Here is a 14,928-nt window from a genome sequence, read left to right on the forward strand (position 1 = left end):
CTTTTCATTTATCTCATTGAACCTTGCATTAAACATTTGTTAAATATTTAATGGTGGTGTGTGTGTATTATGTGGTATTACTGAATTCCAAATCTAACATTTTGAAATGTCATAACCACTATCCTTATCCTTAACCATTAACATTTCTGTGGTTATTTGACCAGAGGGATAGTAGAACGTCATTGTTGTGACGTAACAGGCGCTCATTATGACGCAACACTGCCCTCTTCTGGATTGTCGAGTTTTAACGTGATTCTTTTTCCCAGCCGTGTGTGGTCTTGGCCACAAACAGCAATCAAGGAAAGGCAAGTAAAGGGAGTCCAAGTCTACAACCCCACGGACGCAAGGGGAGTCGTGATAAAGAGAAAATTGTTTGCAAGCAGTTGTGTGAGCAATGTCAGATCAGATGTGAACGTGAGTGTGTGGACCTGAATCAGTGTGGGGGTCTTTTTCTCTATGTGCTGTTTACGTCCGTCACCAAGGTGATCATGAGGGAGGCGGTCCTCTGGTTTTACGTTCGCGGACAGGAATAAACCAATCCACTACAGCTATTTACTGAACTAACGTCACAGTTAAAGAGAACGGTCTGTTACTTGGTCAGCTAAAAACTATTGAAATACAAAGGCAGTGATAGCGAAAAGTAGATAGCTATTTTATCTGTCAAATATTATCGGTTCAGTATACCGATATTCAAAACTGTGGTCTAACGACGCCGATAAGCCAGCTAGAAGCCACTTTGGGGACGCTCTGCCTGCCGGACTGACAACAGACGGGATGATCTCGGACTGGGGGTGAGTGAAGAATGCAGTGGCCACTTGCCAGTGGCTGCAGGCAAACCTTGAACAGTTGATTTATTGCCACTCTGATAGTTTATATAAAATGTGTATGCTTTAATCTGTTAGTATGAATGCAGCTAAGCTAAAACTGGTGGTCTTGAGTCATATTCAGATGCTTAGCTATAAAACCCTCCGCCCCCTTTTATAAAAATACACGCCCGCGCTCTGACTCGTCCGCGCGCGTACTCTGATAACAAGTTAGCTAGCCTAGCTAGCCAACTTGCTTGCCCTGGAACTGGGAGTGGTACGTGGTTCTAGCCAACTGCTGCAGTATATAAACTCGGGAAGCTGCTAGCTCCTGGTGTACTGACTGTTAGTCCATACACTCTGCAAATTCATCACCCGTGAATCGATATAATTTATGAATTGCGATAGAAGTCAAAAAAACTTCTAGCTGACTTTTTAGGTCGTTATCATAGAGGCTAACTATCATTGAATTTGGCGCTGACAGTAGCTAACGTTACTTAGCTGTAACGTTACTGCTTCCTCGCCCCGGTACACCCACGCCCTGGCACTCAGCTCAGGGTTTCAGTTTTCATCACTCAACTATCCATTATGTGATATGCATTTCAAACCAGACAATGTAATATTGCAGGAGAACTACCCCCATTCTTAAAACAGTCCTAACACAAGTTATGACTATAGCTGCCTGTTTGTATCCAAATGGTGTTATACACCCATTATAATCTAAATCTAATTTATATGTTTAATACAAAACTAGCCATGGTTAGTTGTTGATAAACAATATTTCAATTAGTCTGTTTCCACTTTTGGATGAAACTTATGGGGACATTTCACTGACTTCCATTCCTTGTAGGTTTACAATTAGATAACAGAGAGAGAACATCCCAGTGGTTGCTGCTGGCCTACACAGCGTGGCCTATTCGTGGCCTATAAAAAACCTTAATGCTAATCCTGTAAGAGCAAATTGGAATGCCACTGAGTGTTGAGTGACCGGTGGAGGTCATAGGCAACTGCTATATTTACCGTCTCTGTAACCTGATCTGTGGCATTCTGGATTGCTGTGCTCATACAATCCCTCCCTGGCTTCTCTCACTCTGGGGCCACAGCCTCCTTCCTATGCAGCACCCTACCCTGCCTGTCCGCTTGATACGCCACCGGTGAGCCTCTTCACCAATTTACACTTTGTTTCCCTTTTACAAGGGTACCTTTCTGTTATTTTACCTGTCAATCATTGTGTGTGTGGTGTTGGCTGTTTGTAGCCTAGGCCTACAGTTTGTTTATTTTGCTTATCCATCTTTTGTTTTGTTGAAGAGACAAGGGATAACATTTCTTAGAAAATCATCTTGAGACCTATTTATTCATTGGCAATTGTCTGTCGGCTGTGCTAGGCCTATTCATTGAACTCTGGCTGTGCCAGGGTTGTGGGGACGCAGGTCTGTTGGTATGGTGTGTTTGGACCATATTGGGATGCAAGTACTGGATTAGTAAGCTACTCAACAAGTACAGAATTTCTGAAACAGGGCTTGAAATAGGCAGGCTAAATCTTTTTTTCCTGAAACCATCTTTTCAAGGAAGATAATTTTTGTGGATTTGACAAAAAGCACTGAAGAATAGTCTACAGTCATTATGCATTTTTTATAGCTGAACCTAAAATACTGAGAACTTGTTGACTGTAGTGAATGATCACTTGGACCTATTTATGTGCCTTTCAAGTGATGCAGTTGATGAGGAGGCATGAGATGTAGCCTAGGCTACTTTAGGCTACCGGTAGATTGTTTTGTTATGGGATGTTTTGCTCTTCCCATAGAGCAGTCATAGAGCAGTGTTGTTTTAATGCAATTACATTTAATTCTGTGTAAATTGAAGATGATAATTGGACATTATCAAATCAATAATGTTATAAAATTAATGTTCTAATGGCTCAAAATCGATCTGCTAGCCTCATTGCAGTGGTATCCAACAAAGTCCACATTAGCTAGACTGCAAATCCATTGCCCAGGTAATGTCCACATGGCTGTGTGATGTCTGTCTCTCATATGATGTGTCTCTGTCTCCCCACAGGTCTGATCAGTGAGAAGTCCCTGTGACTGTGAATGGGTCTGTGAGGTACATTAGGATGAGCGGGCCCCACTCTGTCGCTGCCTGCGGGGACTGAGAGACACCGCTCTATACACAGCAGGTAGGAACAAACACACACGCACACACTGTCAGCAATCAGCATGCATCTCACAAACACAATGACAGGTAATACTTTCTCAAGGACTGATGGTACATTGGTACTGAAAATATGTTCAAAGAATGCAGTGGCTCCGACACTCACATAGACACGAGGCTTAAAGTGGCAATCAGCAGTTGCTACATCCATTTTTGGACTTATAAATTAATGATATGTACTGAATGATTCTTGAAGAATATACAGTGGGGGAAAAAAGTATTTAGTCAGCCACCAATTGTGCAAGTTCTCCCACTTAAAAAGATGAGAGAGGCCTGTAATTTTCATCATAGGTACACGTCAACTATGACAGACAAATTGAGAATTTTTTTTCCAGAAAATCACATTGTAGGATTTTTAATGAATTTATTTGCAAATTATGGTGGAAAATAAGTATTTGGTCACCTACAAACAAGCAAGATTTCTGGCTCTCACAGACCTGTAACTTCTTCTTTAAGAGGCTCCTCTGTCCTCCACTCGTTACCTGTATTAATGGCACCTGTTTGAACTTGTTATCAGTATAAAAGACACCTGTCCACAACCTCAAAGAGTCACACTCCAAACTCCACTATGGCCAAGACCAAAGAGCTGTCAAAGGACACCAGAAACAAAATTGTAGACCTGCACCAGGCTGGGAAGACTGAATCTGCAATAGGTAAGCAGCTTGGTTTGAAGAAATCAACCGTGGGACCAATTATTAGGAAATGGAAGACATACAAGACCACTGATAATCTCCCTCGATCTGGGGCTCCACGCAAGATCTCACCCCGTGGGGTCAAAATGATCACAAGAACGGTGAGCAAAAATCCCAGAACCACACGGGGGGGGACCTAGTGAATGACCTGCAGAGAGCTGGGACCAAAGTAACAAAGCCTACCATCAGTAACACACTACGCCGCCAGGGACTCAAATCCTGCAGTGACAGACGTGTCCCCCTGCTTAAGCCAGTACATGTCCAGGCCCGTCTGAAGTTTGCTAGAGTGCATTTGGATGATCCAGAAGAGGATTGGGAGAATGTCATATGGTCAGATGAAACCAAAATATAACTTTTTGGTAAAAACTCAACTCGTCGTGTTTGGAGGACAAAGAATGCTGAGTTGCATCCAAAGAACACCATGCCTACTGTGAAGCATGGGGGTGGAAACATCATGCTTTGGGGCTGCAAAGGGACCAGGACGACTGATCCGTGTAAAGGAAAGAATGAATGGGGCCATGTATCGTGAGATTTTGAGTGAAAACCTCCTTCCATCAGCAAGGGCATTGAAGATGAAACGTGGCTGGATCTTTCAGCATGACAATGATCCCAAACACACCGCCCAGGCAACGAAGGAGTGGCTTCGTAAGAAGCATTTCAAGGTCCTGGAGTGGCCTAGCCAGTCTCCAGATCTCAACCCCATAGAAAATCTTTGGAGGGAGTTGAAAGTCCGTGTTGCCCAGCGACAGCCCCAAAACATCACTGCTCTAGAGGAGATCTGCATGGAGGAATGGGCCAAAATACCAGCAACAGTGTGTGAAAACCTTGTGAAGACTTACAGAAAACGTTTGACCTGTGTCATTGCCAACAAAGGGTATATAACAAAGTATTGAGAAACTTTTGCTATTGACCAAATACTTTTTTTCCACCATAATTTGCAAATAAATTCATAAAAAATCCTACAATGTGATTTTCTGGATTTTTTTTCCTAATTTTGTCTGTCATATTTGACGTGTACCTATGATGGAAATTACAGGCCTCTCTCATCTTTTTAAGTGGGAGAACTTGCACAATTGGTGGCTGACTAAATACTTTTTTTCCCCACTGTAACTTAGAAATGCCTCATGAGCTTAATTAAACTGTCATACCCCATCAGGACCCAAAATATAAGCTTGTTTGTAAACAAATAAATGTAAACAAACAGTATATAGCCTCAAAACATGGTTAAAACTATAATTAGTATATTATCGATAGTCAGTCCTTGCATCCATAGCAATGTCTATGAATTTGGAGAGTGGTTACATTTCTCCAACCCCACTTCTCAGCTTTTTGCCGAAACGGGTGGGGAAGACGCTTTGTTATTGTTTCTACTGCTGATTGCCGCTTTAAAGGAGACAACGTTTGAGTATTCAGTACAGAACAATATTTGACACAGTGGCACAGAGCACGGATTGATGGTGTTTAAAATAATAAGCATCTCTAATTGAGCTAATTCCTAGGCCAATGAATAAGGAATTAAGTCACTTACAGCAGAGATTGGAGCATCAATCACGCACACATACTGCCCTTTTTGTGGGTCACATTTAGCTAATGCTGATTTTGCTTTGTCATTATGGGGTATTGTGTGTAGATTGATGAGGAAAAAAAACAATTGAATCCATTTCAGAATAAGGCTGTAACGTAACAAAATGTGGAATAAGTCAAGGGGTCTGAATACTTCCCGAATGCACTGTACAGTACACTGAGTGTACAAAACATTAAGAACACCTTCCTAATATTGAGTTGCAGTGGACTCTACAAGGCGTTCCATAGGGATGCAGTTGTGTCAAGTTGGTTGGATGTCCTTTGGGTGGTAGACCATTCATGATACACACGGGAAACTGTTGAGTTTGAAAACCCCAGCAGCGTTTCAGTTCTTGACACAAACCAGTGCACCTGGCACCTACTACCATAACCCGTTCAAAGCCACTTAAATCTTTTGTCTTGCCCATTCACCCTCGGAATGTCACAGATACACAAACCATGTCTCAATTGTCTCAAGGCATCTACACTGATTGAAGTGGATTTAGCAAGTGACATCAATAAGGGATCATAGCTTTCACCTGGATTCACCTGGTCAGTCTATGTAATGGAAAGAGCAGGTGTTCCTAATGTTTTATACACACAGTGTATGTCTGCATTATAGGAACGATTAATGGCTGCCTAACTCTGAGTAAAAACCTAGAAACCCCACTTTGCATATATAAATCAATCACAAGTTTTCAAATGAAAAACATATAAACCACCATCGCTTTTCCACCACTTTGAAATAGACATGTACCTGACACTCAACCGTCTCCTGCTCGTTACCGTACAATCAAATCACTGAAAAATCAAGGTTTTGTTTGTTGTCAAGTCCATGTCATTGTACACGAGATGTACAGTACCAGTATAAAATGTATATACACTACCAGTCAAAAGTTTGGACACACCTACTCATTCAAGGGTTTTTCTTTATTTTTACTATTTTTTACATTGTAGAATAATAGTGAAGACATCAAACTATGAAATAACACATATGGAATCTTGTAGTAACCAAAACCGTGTTAAACAAATCAAAATATATTTTATATTTGAGATTCTTCAAATAGTCACCCTTTCTTTGCCTTGATGACAGCTTTGCACACTCTTGGCATTCTCTCAACCAGCTTCATGAGGTAGTCACCTGGAATGCATTTCAATTAACAGGTGTGCCTTCTTAAAAGTTAATTTGTGGAATTATTTTCCTTTTTAATGCGTTTCAGCCAATCAGTTGTGTTGTGACAAGGTAGGGGGGGTATACAGAAGATAGTCCTATTTGGTAAAAGACCAAGTCCATATTATGGCAAGAACAACTCAAATAAGCAAAGAGAAACGACAGTCCATCATTACTTTAAGACATGAAGGTCAGTCAATACGGAAAATGTCAATAACTTTTAAAGTTTCTTCAAGTGCAGTTGCAAAAACCATCAAGCGCTATGATGAAACTGGCTCTCATGAGGACCGCCACAGGAATGAAAGACCCAGAGTTACCTCTGCTGCAGAGCATAAGTTCATTAGAGTTACCAGCCTCAGAAATTGCAGCCCAAATAAATGCTTCACAGAGTTCCAAGTCACAGACACATCTCAACATCAACTCTTCAGAGGAGACTGAGTGAATCAGGCCTTCATGGTCGAATTGCTGCAAAGAAACCACTACTTAAAGACACCAATAAGAAGAAGAGACCTGCTTGGGTCAAGAAACACGAGCAATGGACATTAGACCGGTGGAAAGTTGTCCTTTGGTCTGGAGTCCAAATTGGAGATTTTTGGATCCAACCACCGTGTCTTTGTGAGACGCGGTGTGGGTGAACGGATGATCTCCGCATGTGTATTTCCCACCGTAAAGCATGGAGGACGAGGTCTTATGGTGTGGTGGTGCTTTGCTGGTGACACGGTCTGTGATTTATTTAGAATTCAAGGCACACTTAACCAGCATGGCTACCACAGCATTCTGCAGCGATACGCCATCCCATCTGGTTTGGGTTAGTGGGTCTATAATTTGTTTTTCAACAGGACAATTACCCAACACACAAGGGCTATTTTACCAAGAAGGAGAGTGATGGTGTGCTGCATCCGATGACCTGGCCTCCACATTCCCCCGACCTCAACCCAATTGAGATGGTTTGGGATGAGTCGGACGGCAGAGTGAAGGAAAAGCAGCCAACAAGTGCTCAGCACATGGGAACTCCTTCAAGACTGTTGGAAAAGCATTCCAGGTGAAGCTGGTTGAGAGAAGGCCAAGAGTGTGCAAAGCTGTCATCAAGGCAAAGGATGGCTATTTGAAGAATATAAAATATATTTTGATTTATTTAACTACATGATTCCATATGTGTTATTTCATAGTTTTGATGTCTTAATAAAGAAAACCCTTGAATGAGTAGGTGTCCAAACTTTTGACTGGTACTGTATATATATACACAGTGGGGGGAAAAAGTATTTAGTCAGCCACCAATTGTGCAAGTTCTCCCACTTAAAAAGATGAGAGGCCTGTAATTTTCATCATAGGTCCACGTCAACTATGACAGACAAAATGAGAAAAAAAAATCCAGAAAATCACATTGTAGGATTTTTAATGAATTTATTTGCAAATTATGGTGGAAAATAAGTATTTGGTCAATAACAAAGGTTTCTCAATACTTTGTTATATACCCTTTGTTGGCAATGACACAGGTCAAATGTTTTCTGTAAGTCTTCACAAGGTTTTCACACACTGTTGCTGGTACAGTGGGGAAAAAAGGTATTTAGTCAGCCACCAATTGTGCAAGTTCTCCCACTTAAAAAGATGAGAGAGGCCTGTAATTTTCATCATATGTACACATCAACTATGACAGACAAATTGAGAAAAAAAAATCCAGAAAATCACATTGTAAGATTTTTAATGAATTTATTTGCAAATTATGGTGGAAAATAAGTATTTGGTCACCTACAAACAAGCAAGATTTCTGGCTCTCACAGACCTGTAACTTCTTCTTTAAGAGGCTCCTCTGTCCTCCACTCGTTACCTGTATTAATGGCACCTGTTTGAACTTGTTATCAGTATAAAAGACACCTGTCCACAACCTCAAAGAGTCACACTCCAAACTCCACTATGGCCAAGACCAAAGAGCTGTCAAAGGACACCAGAAACAAAATTGTAGACCTGCACCAGGCTGGGAAGACTGAATATGCAATAGGTAAGCAGCTTGGTTTGAAGAAATCAACTGTGGGAGCAATTATTAGGAAATGGAAGACATACAAGACCACTGATAATCTCCCTCGATCTGGGGCTCCACGCAAGATCTCACCCCGTGGGGTCAAAATGATCACAAGAACGGTGAGCAAAAATCCCAGAACCACACGGGGGGACCTAGTGAATGACCTGCAGAGAGCTGGGACCAAAGTAACAAAGCCTACCATCAGTAACAGACTACGCCGCCAGGGACTCAAATCCTGCAGTGCCAGACGTGTCCCCCTGCTTAAATCTTTGGAGTGAGTTGAAAGTCCGTGTTGCCCAGCGACAGCCCCAAAACATCACTGCTCTAGAGGAGATCTGCATGGAGGAATGGGCCAAAATACAGTGGGGAAAAAAAGTATTTAGTCAGCCACCAATTGTGCAAGTTCTCCCACTTAAAAAGATGAGAGAGGCCTGTAATTTTCATCATAGGTACACATCAACTATGACAGACAAAATGAGAAAAAAAAATCCAGAAAATCACATTGTAGGATTTTTTATGAATTTATTTGCAAATTATGGTGGAAAATAAGTATTTGGTCAAGAACAAAAGTTTCTCAATACTTTGTTATATACCCTTTGTTGGCAATGACACAGGTCAAACGTTTTCTGTAAGTCTTCACAAGGTTTTCAGACACTGGTATTTGTTGCTGGTATTTTGGCCCATTCCTCCATGCAGATCTCCTCTAGAGCAGTGATGTTTTGGGGCTGTCGCTGGGCAACACGGACTTTCAACTCACTCCAAAGATTTAAGCAGGGGGACACGTCTGTCACTGCAGGATTTGAGTCCCTGGCGGCGTAGTGTGTTACTGATGGTAGGCTTTGTTACTTTGGTCCCAGCTCTCTGCAGGTCATTCACTAGGTCCCCCCGTGTGGTTCTGGGATTTTTGCTCACCGTTCTTGTGATCATTTTGACCCCACGGGGTGAGATCTTGCGTGGAGCCCCAGATCGAGGGAGATTATCAGTGGTCTTGTATGTCTTCCATTTCCTAATAATTGGTCCCACGGTTGATTTCTTCAAACCAAGCTGCTTACCTATTGCAGATTCAGTCTTCCCAGCCTGGTGCAGGTCTACAATTTTGTTTCTGGTGTCCTTTGACAGCTCTTTGGTCTTGGCCATAGTGGAGTTTGGAGTGTGACTGTTTGAGGTTGTGGACAGTTGTCTTCTATACTGATAACAAGTTCAAACAGGTGCCATTAATACAGGTAACGAGTGGAGGACAGAGGAGCCTCTTAAAGAAGAAGTTACAGGTCTGTGAGAGCCAGAAATCTTGCTTGTTTGTAGGTGACCAAATACTTATTTTCCAGCATAATTTGCAAATAAATTCATAAAAAATCCTACAATGTGATTTTCTGGAATTTTTTTCCTCAATTTGTCTGTCATAGTTGACGTGTACCTATGATGACAATTACAGGCCTCTCTCATCTTTTTAAGTGGGAGAACTTGCACAATTGGTGGCTGACTAAATACTTTTTTTCCCCACTGTATATATAGGGCGGCAGGTAGCTTAGTGGGTAAGAGCGTTGTGCCAGTAACCGAAAGGTCGCTGGTTCTAATCCCCGAGCCGACTAGGTGAAAAATCTGTCGATGTGCCCTTAAGCAAGGCATTTAACCCTAATTGCTCTGCTAAATGTAAATGTATATATATATGGGGGATTGGAAATGATGCAGACAATTACATTGATGGAAGCTACAATATATCTGCAATATTAAAGCTGATCAACCCCCTAAAAAAAATGTATAATAATAAATACATTCTGATTTGCCCAACAAAGGACACCATAATTTCAACGTGTAGCTAGGTACTGTCATTCATCCATGGTTGATTGGAAGTTTAGAAGTAGTAACCATTAGCCCTTTAAATAGGATACCAAATGTATGATATTGATAACACACTTTTACCATATTTATTTTTGGGTGATTTTCAATTTTTTTGTGATTCTTTTTATCTGCTGTTACTTGCTTCATGGTTATCGAGTATAAGAAGGCTGCAGTATCAGTTCAGCTGTTATTTTATTCTGATTTATATAGCTTTTCATAGAAGCTTTTAAAAATCGGATTAATAGTGTTGTTTTTTCTAATTAAAACATTTGTATTGTGTATTCGTTTTGTGAGGGCTGCGAGGTGTTTACCAGGTTTATTTACCGTTAAATAGTATGCTTTATTTGAGTTTAACCTGTAGTTGTTGGCTCTCTTCAAAAGTAAAACCTCATAATCCTGCTTAAGTTCAGAAATGTTATTTTCTTCTTTACCTTGTAAAGATGTTTTATTTTTTTATGGTATTTTTCTAAGATAGTGATTTCTAACTCAGATTCTACTTTTGCAGAGTATGAGATTATCGTTCCCCTAATGTATGCCTTAAAAGCATCCCAAATCATGTCGGGTGTTGGCTTTTCTCTGTCCTCTATGTCTACATTTGTAATGGTAAAGGTCTTTATTTTTTAGTTTACATATTTAATACATTTCTGGTCTTGAAGATGCACTCTGTTCATTCTCCATATTCTGTCACTAAGTGTATTTTCTGTTGGTGTAATTAAGCATGATACAGGGAATGATCCCGTATCACTATATCATGGATTTTAGAACCCTGTATATTGTTGAGTGCATTTTTTTAGAAAAAATCTGTAGTAAATTCTTAAATAGCTTTTCTTACTTTGAGAAAAAAAAGGAGTAGTCTTTTGTAGTTGGGAAAAATAATAATCTCCGGGTGTCCTGTAGGAGTTACTTTCAACTATTCCATGTTATTTAGGTAGTCTATGTAAATGAGTATGGAAGCTGATCAATGTCTAAATGTGTTGACATGATAGCTCAGCTGAACACAGCTTGTTCCCAAAGCTAAGCAGGGTACTTAGAGGTAGGCATCTGGATGGTAGACTAGTTCTCAATGAAATGCTACCCCTCATATACCAGTAGAAGTTGGACTGTGGCTTCACATTTTATTTTTTTATTTTTTTAGATTGATATAGCATGACGTTGAAACAATGATGTTGATTCAAACAAACCATTTTACTATCAACATTGAAAAAAGGTCAAATCAAATATGAAATTAAACATAATTTCAACCACCCAATTGAATATAGGATGAAAAATACTTGTCAAAGCAATTTGAACGTATACATAGTTCTGATGATTATGCTGAAATTAGATTGATGTAATAACCTGTTAATCAGGTTAAGTCAATGTATTTAAGTTGAAGTTTTACCCTAATTTCAATGTTTACAGCGCTGGTTGAAATGAGATAAACAACACTGGTTGACTTTTTTCAAATCCAATGTATTGTCCACATTACAATAAATTGACAATTTAAGTTGAAACAGCATTGATTCAACCAGTGTGTGGGTAGGCCCTCAAAGAAAGGCCTTTTGATATTTGTATTGTATTGTCATAAAGAGTTTAATTTTACACTGGGAAATATGCAAATATGGTAGAATAAATTATGAAGTTGAATTGTATGTTTGCTCAACCTAAAATGTAAACTTGAGTGAACATACAATTCAAATTCAGAATGTACAGTGTGGGAAAAAAGTATTTAGTCAGCCACCAATTGTGCAAGTTCTCCCACTTAAAAAGATGAGAGAGGCCTGTAATTTTCATCATAGGTACACGTCAACTATGACAGACAAATGGAGAATTCTTTTCTCCAGAAAATCACATTGTAGGATTTTTAATGAATTTATTTGCAAATTATGGTGGAAAATAAGTATTTGGTCACCTACAAACAAGCAAGATTTCTGGCTCTCACAGACATGTAACTTCTTCTTTAAGAGGCTCCTCTGTCCTCCACTCGTTACCTGTATTAATGGCACCTGTTTGAACTTGTTATCAGTATAAAAGACACCTGTCCACAACCTCAAACAGTCACACTCCAAACTCCACTATGGCCAAGACCAAAGAGCTGTCAAAGGACACCAGAAACAAAATTGTAGACCTGCACCAGGCTGGGAAGACTGAATATGCAATAGGTACGCAGCTTGGTTTGAAGAAATCAACTGTGGGAGCAATTATTAGGAAATGGAAGACATACAAGACCACTGATAATCTTCCTCGATCTGGGGCTCCATGCAAGATCTCACCCCGTGGGGTCAAAATGATCACAAGAACGGTGAGCAAAAATCCCAGAACCACACGGGGGGACCTAGTGAATGACCTGCAGAGAGCTGGGACCAAAGTAACAAAGCCTACCATCAGTAACACACTACGCCGCCAGGGACTCAAATCCTGCAGTGCCAGACGTGTCCCCCTGCTTAAGCGAGTACATGTCCAGGCCCATCTGAAGTTTGCTAGAGTGCATTTGGATGATCCAGAAGAGGATTGGGAGAATGTCATATGGTCAGATGAAACCAAAATATAACTTTTTGGTAAAAACTCAACTCGTCGTGTTTGGAGGACAAAGAATGCTGAGTTGCATCCAAAGAACACCATGCCTACTGTGAAGCATGGGGGGTGGAAACATCATGCTTTGGGGCTGCAAAGGGACCAGGACGACTGATCCGTGTAAAGGAAAGAATGAATGGGGCCATGTATCGTGAGATTTTGAGTGAAAACCTCCTTCCATCAGCAAGGGCATTGAAGATGAAACGTGGCTGGGTCTTTCAGCATGACAATGATCCCAAACACACCGCCCGGGCAACGAAGGAGTGGCTTCGTAAGAAGCATTTCAAGGTCCTGGAGTGGCCTAGCCAGTCTCCAGATCTCAACCCCATAGAAAATCTTTGGAGGGAGTTGAAAGTCTGTGTTGCCCAGCGACAGCCCCAAAACATCACTGCTCTAGAGGAGATCTGCATGGAGGAATGGGCCAAAATACCAGCAACACAGTGTGTGAAAACCTTGTGAAGACTTACAGAAAACGTTTGACCTGTGTCATTGCCAACAAAGGGTATATAACAAAGTATTGAGAAACTTTTGTTATTGACCAAATACTTATTTTCCACCATAATTTGCAAATAAATTCATAAAAAATCCTACAATGTGATTTTCTGGAGAGAAAAAATCTCATTTTGTCTGTCATAGTTGACGTGTACCTATGATGAAAATTACAGGCCTCTCTCATCTTTTTAAGTGGGAGAACTTGCACAATTGGTGGCTGACTAAATACTTTTTTTCCCCACTGTATGTTGGTTCAGGAAAATGCCCAAATGTTGAGCAAATTCACAATCCTATTGCAGCTGGTTTCCTTACAATTGTACATTGAATAAATGTAGTTTTTTTAGTGCATAGCTTTGTGATGTAGACTAGGCTGGCATGGACAGTTTGGTGCGGTTGCCATTGGGCCCAGTTAGGGCTTTGGCGTCAGTGCGGCCCTCACAGACACCAGTCTCTTATCTGCTCACATTTCAGGGTAAATATAGCTTCCCCCTAAGATTCAGCCAACAAGGTACATTACGTGCGCTGATTTAACAGTTTTCCTATGAGCATTTATTTTGTAAGATGACCTAAATATATATATATATATATATATATATATATATATATATATATATATATACACACATATACATACACAGTGCCTTCAGAAAGTATTCAGACCGCTTTACTATTTCCACATTTTGTTACGTTTGTTGCCTTATTCTAAAATGGATTAAATTGGTTTTGTTCCTCATCAATTTTACACACAATACCCCATAATCACAATGCAAAATCAGGTTATTAGCAGAGTATACAGAAGATAGCAGGGTATACAGAAGATAGCCCTATTTGGTGAAAGACCAAGTCCGTATTATAGCAAGAACAGCTCAAATAAGCAAAGAGAAACAACAGTCCATCATTATTTTAAGACATGAAGGTCAGTCAATACGGAATATTTCAATAACTTTTAAAGTTTCTTCAAGTGCAGACGCAAAAACCATCAAGCGCTATGATGAAACTGGCTCTCATGAGGACCGCCACAGGAATGGAAGACCCAGAGTTACCTCTACTGCAGAGCATAAGTTCATTAGAGTTACCAGCCTCAGAAATTGCAGCCCAAATAAATGCTTCACAGAGTTCAAGTAACAGACACATCTCAACATCAACTGTTCAGAGGAAACTGTGTGAATCAGGCCTTCATGATCGAATTGCTGCAAAGAAACCACTACTAAAGGACACCAATAATAAGAAGAGACTTGCTTGGGCCAAGAAACACGAGCAATGGACATTAGACCGGTGGAAATGTGTCCTTTGGTCTGGAGTCCAAATTTGAGATTTTGGGTTCCAACCGCTGTGGCTTTGTGAAACGGATGATCTCCGCATGTGTATTTCCCACCGTAATGCATGGAGGAGGTGTTATGGTGTGGGGGTGCTTTGCTGGTGACACCGTCTGTGATTTATTTAGAATTCAAGGCACACTTAACCAGCATGGCTACCACAGCATTCTGCAGTGATACGCCATCCCATGAAATATAAAATGTATATACACTACCAGTCAAAGGTTTGGACACACCTACTCATTCAAGGGTTTTTCTTTATTTTTAT

The 14,928-nt window shown here is 40.5% G+C and overlaps 1 protein-coding gene across 3 annotated transcripts in view; it reads left to right on the forward strand.

Annotated features, from left to right (window-relative positions):
- The first annotated feature begins 306 nt into the window (after window positions 1–306).
- Window positions 307–14,928, forward strand: part of LOC121567449 (ubiquitin carboxyl-terminal hydrolase 2-like) — a 40,156-nt gene continuing 25,534 nt past the window's right edge. For 2 of the 3 annotated variants that reach the window (XM_045220842.1, XM_045220844.1), the window contains exons 1-2: window positions 1,874–1,957; window positions 2,862–2,979. The gene's annotated coding sequence lies outside the window, so the exon portion shown is untranslated. Of the gene's footprint in view, window positions 792–1,873; window positions 1,958–2,861; window positions 2,980–14,928 lie in introns of those variants that run through there. The other variant, XM_045220843.1, reaches the window with a different exon arrangement.

This window comes from Coregonus clupeaformis, chromosome 6 (assembly GCF_020615455.1).
Source record: "Coregonus clupeaformis isolate EN_2021a chromosome 6, ASM2061545v1, whole genome shotgun sequence".
Taxonomy (NCBI): Eukaryota; Metazoa; Chordata; class Actinopteri; order Salmoniformes; family Salmonidae; genus Coregonus; species Coregonus clupeaformis.